The sequence below is a fragment of the Schistocerca americana genome, unplaced genomic scaffold (assembly GCF_021461395.2).
Source record: "Schistocerca americana isolate TAMUIC-IGC-003095 unplaced genomic scaffold, iqSchAmer2.1 HiC_scaffold_609, whole genome shotgun sequence".
NCBI lineage: Eukaryota > Metazoa > Arthropoda > Insecta > Orthoptera > Acrididae > Schistocerca > Schistocerca americana.
Genome location: NW_025726356.1, coordinates 22,501 through 27,500, shown reverse-complemented (window position 1 = coordinate 27,500; position 5,000 = coordinate 22,501). Strand labels below are relative to the sequence as shown.

The 5,000-nt window shown below is 52.0% G+C and overlaps 1 non-coding gene across 1 annotated transcript in view; it reads right to left on the bottom strand.

Annotated features, from left to right (window-relative positions):
• Window positions 1-875, bottom strand: part of LOC124587638 — a 1,910-nt gene extending 1,035 nt beyond the window's left edge. The window contains exon 1 of the ribosomal RNA XR_006975548.1: window positions 1-875. This exon is cut by the window's left edge and continues 1,035 nt beyond it. This is a non-coding gene — a ribosomal RNA (small subunit ribosomal RNA).
• Window positions 876-5,000: the final 4,125 nt, after the last annotated feature.

Genomic DNA, 5,000 nt, shown 5'->3' with positions numbered 1-5,000 from the left:
TGCCTGCTTTAAGCACTCTAATTTGTTCAAAGTAAACGTGCCGGCCCACCGAGACACTCACTCAAGAGCACCCTGGTAGGATTGCAACGGGGTCCGCCTCGGGACGCACGAGCACGCACGAGGCGCGTCGCACGCCTTCAGCTCGCCCCACCGGCAGGACGTCCCACGATACATGCCAGTTAAACACCGACGGGCGGTGAACCAACAGCGTGGGACACAAATCCAACTACGAGCTTTTTAACCGCAACAACTTTAATATACGCTATTGGAGCTGGAATTACCGCGGCTGCTGGCACCAGACTTGCCCTCCAATAGATACTCGTTAAAGGATTTAAAGTGTACTCATTCCGATTACGGGGCCTCGGATGAGTCCCGTATCGTTATTTTTCGTCACTACCTCCCCGTGCCGGGAGTGGGTAATTTGCGCGCCTGCTGCCTTCCTTGGATGTGGTAGCCGTTTCTCAGGCTCCCTCTCCGGAATCGAACCCTGATTCCCCGTTACCCGTTACAACCATGGTAGGCGCAGAACCTACCATCGACAGTTGATAAGGCAGACATTTGAAAGATGCGTCGCCGGTACGAGGACCGTGCGATCAGCCCAAAGTTATTCAGAGTCACCAAGGCAAACGGACCGGACGAGCCGACCGATTGGTTTTGATCTAATAAAAGCGTCCCTTCCATCTCTGGTCGGGACTCTGTTTGCATGTATTAGCTCTAGAATTACCACAGTTATCCAAGTAACGTGGGTACGATCTAAGGAACCATAACTGATTTAATGAGCCATTCGCGGTTTCACCTTAATGCGGCTTGTACTGAGACATGCATGGCTTAATCTTTGAGACAAGCATATGACTACTGGCAGGATCAACCAGGGAGCTGCGTCAACTAGAGCTGAGCAGCCGGCCGCCCGGGAGTGTGTCCCGGGGGCCCGCGCGAACACGCAAGCGTCCGCTCAATTATTCTGCAAACAGGAGGAGGCTGAGCTCCCCTGCACAATACACCTCGAAACCCTCTCAGGTCCCGGCGGCGCGCAGCGCCGTCCTAAGTACTTGGTCGGGTTCGAGAGAGGCGCAATCGCCCGGAGTTTGGCGAGTAGACGCTTTAGGTGCGACCACCCGTGCTCCCAACTGAGCTTGCCGCTGCCGACAGAGGCCCGGGAGCGTGCTGTCGTGGCATTGCCGGCGGGAGACAACACGCGCCACCTACGGTGGCCGGCAGCTCCAACGCCAGCGCCACAGAAGGACAAAAGCCCCACTTGGGTGCCGAAGCGAACTCTCCCAGCACAGCGCACGCGCCAACACGTCCGCACAGCTGCGATACAAACCACCTGCGAGAACCGCAGAGGCGACCGAGCAGCAGACGGCGTCGCGGCGCCGAGCGCCGGGCGGCGGCGCATCCTCAGCGCACACAGTCCTCAATCGGACCAGCACACTGCAGATGTCCACCGCGCTTCGCACCGGGCCCGCGAGGACCTACTTTGGCCGCACGGCGCCGCGTGCAGGGTGCGCCGGCGCGCAGCTGCGCCGCCTGCCGCCTCCGTCGGCCGGCGCGCCTGCCACTGGCCGCCCCCACCAGCCGGCTGTAGCGCGTGCGCCCACGCACCGCGCGGCCAGCACGCCGGGAGGCCCCCCCTCACCGGCCGGGGACGGTCCCACCCAGCCACCGCCGCGTATCGCTTCACACCCACATGCCATTCACGTTCGTGGGCATGGTGGGTATCGCTGAAACAACCGGTTGGTAGCTCAACCGATCGTCGCCATCACTGATTCACCTCTAGCGAGAACAACCGCACCACAACCGTTTACCAGTTGTTCATTTGCGTAACGTCACCAGCAAACGTAGACGTCCATCGCCATTTGCAAATTCAACGATTGTTGCATGCCTGTGTCAGGTGTCACGACACACTATGTCTGCCCACATACACGCAACAACATGTGCACGCTTCGCGAACACGTGGAAGGTGGCCCCCGTACGTATGCGATGTCCATTGCGCGAACGACTGTCAACCGGCCTCTGTCGCATGTCGCAGATGTGGAACGCAGTGCACCATGCTATCACGGTGTGTGAGAAGAGACGACTACGTCTGACAACACGCGCCACTACATCAACAGACGGCTCATGCTGATCGCCATCCACGGCATACCATACTGCAATCCAGCTCTTATAGGGAGACGACACGTAGCTGAGTGCACAATATTTGGACCGTATGGTTCGCCGTTGTTGGCGCAGTCGTGGTACGGTCACACATGTACCACGATGTATCATTCAGTACATGAGGACCAATGTGCAGTACAGTGTGTGATTTGGACGTACAACATCAGCGGACAGTTGACACACGCCGTACCACAACGTAGGCTGTGCTTCGCCATGCAAATGCCAATGAACAACTGCGAAGGGCATTGAGCATGTACGTCCTGCTGCCATCCGCATTACAGTGTATAGCTGCAAGGTGTTTAACATGAAGCGATACTCTGGGGACCAGGCAGTGCGAGTAGCAAACTATATTGCGGGGGTTGCAGTTAGGCAACACCACACTAATTTAACGCGTCGTATGACAATTACAGAGCAGGTTAAGGCCCAACGTGTGTTGGGTTAAGGCCCAACGTGTGTTGGGTTAAGGCCCAACGTGTGTTGGGTTAAGGCCCAACGTGTGTTGGGTTAAGGCCCAACGTGTGTTGGGTTAAGGCCCAACGTGTGTTGGGTTAAGGCCCAACGTGTGTTGGGTTAAGGCCCAACGTGTGTTGGGTTAAGGCCCAACGTGTGTTGGGTTAAGGCCCAACGTGTGTTGGGTTAAGGCCCAACGTGTGTTGGGTTAAGGCCCAACGTGTGTTGGGTTAAGGCCCAACGTGTGTTGGGTTAAGGCCCAACGTGTGTTGGGTTAAGGCCCAACGTGTGTTGGGTTAAGGCCCAACGTGTGTTGGGTTAAGGCCCAACGTGTGTTGGGTTAAGGCCCAACGTGTGTTGGGTTAAGGCCCAACGTGTGTTGGGTTAAGGCGCAACGTGTGTTGGGTTAAGGCGCAACGTGGGTTACGTTAAGGCGCAACGTGGGTTACGTTAAGGCGCAACGTGGGTTACGTTAAGGCGCAACGTGGGTTACGTTAAGGCGCAACGTGGGTTACGTTAAGGCGCAACGTGGGTTACGTTAAGGCGCAACGTGGGTTACGTTAAGGCGCAACGTGGGTTACGTTAAGGCCCAATATAGGTTAGGTTAAGGCCCAATATAGGTTAGGTTAAGGCCCAATATAGGTTAGGTTAAGGCCCAATATAGGTTAGGTTAAGGCCCAATATAGGTTAGGTTAAGGTACAATATAGGTTAGGTTAAGGTACAATATAGGTTAGGTTAAGGTACAATATAGGTTAGGTTAAGGTACAATATGGGTTAGGTTAAGGTACAATATGGGTTAGGTTAAGGCGCAATATGGGTTAGGTTAAGGCGCAATATGGGTTAGGTTAAGGCGCAATATGGGTTAGGTTAAGGCGCAATATGGGTTAGGTTAAGGCGCAATATGGGTTAGGTTAAGGCGCAATATGGGTTAGGTTAAGGCGCAATATGGGTTAGGTTAAGGCGCAATATGGGTTAGGTTAAGGCGCAATATGGGTTAGGTTAAGGTACAATATAGGTTAGGTTAAGGTACAATATAGGTTAGGTTAAGGTACAATATAGGTTAGGTTAAGGTACAATATGGGTTAGGTTAAGGTACAATATAGGTTAGGTTAAGGCACAATATGGGTTAGGTTAAGGCGCAATATGGGTTAGGGTAAGGCGCAATATGGGTTAGGTTAAGGCGCAATATGGGTTAGGTTAAGGCGCAACGTGGGTTACGTTAAGGCGCAACGTGGGTTACGTTAAGGCGCAACGTGGGTTACGTTAAGGCGCAACGTGGGTTACGTTAAGGCGCAACGTGGGTTACGTTAAGGCGCAACGTGGGTTACGTTAAGGCCCAATATAGGTTAGGTTAAGGCCCAATATAGGTTAGGTTAAGGCCCAATATAGGTTAGGTTAAGGCCCAATATAGGTTAGGTTAAGGCCCAATATAGGTTAGGTTAAGGTACAATATAGGTTAGGTTAAGGTACAATATAGGTTAGGTTAAGGTACAATATGGGTTAGGTTAAGGCGCAATATGGGTTAGGTTAAGGCGCAATATGGGTTAGGTTAAGGCGCAATATGGGTTAGGTTAAGGCGCAACGTGGGTTACGTTAAGGCGCAACGTGGGTTACGTTAAGGCGCAACGTGGGTTACGTTAAGGCGCAACGTGGGTTACGTTAAGGCGCAACGTGGGTTACGTTAAGGCCCAATATAGGTTAGGTTAAGGCCCAATATAGGTTAGGTTAAGGCCCAATATAGGTTAGGTTAAGGCCCAATATAGGTTAGGTTAAGGTACAATATGGGTTAGGTTAAGGTACAATATGGGTTAGGTTAAGGTACAATATAGGTTAGGTTAAGGCGCAACGTGGGTTACGTTAAGGCCCAATATAGGTTAGGTTAAGGCCCAATATAGGTTAGGTTAAGGCCCAATATAGGTTAGGTTAAGGCCCAATATAGGTTAGGTTAAGGCCCAATATAGGTTAGGTTAAGGTACAATATAGGTTAGGTTAAGGTACAATATAGGTTAGGTTAAGGTACAATATGGGTTAGGTTAAGGTACAATATGGGTTAGGTTAAGGTACAATATAGGTTAGGTTAAGGCACAATATGGGTTAGGTTAAGGCGCAATATGGGTTAGGTTAAGGCGCAATATGGGTTAGGTTAAGGCGCAATATGGGTTAGGTTAAGGCGCAATATGGGTTAGGTTAAGGCGCAATATGGGTTAGGTTAAGGCACAATACGGGTTAGGTTAAGGCACAATACGGGTTAGGTTAAGGCACAATACGGGTTAGGTTAAGGCACACATTGTTGTAAGGAAAGGTGTTTTCGGGGGGGGGGGGGGGGCTGGTTTGTTGATTGTGATTATCGTAAGTAAATGACTGCGGCATCATCTGATTTGCCACGTCAGGGTGC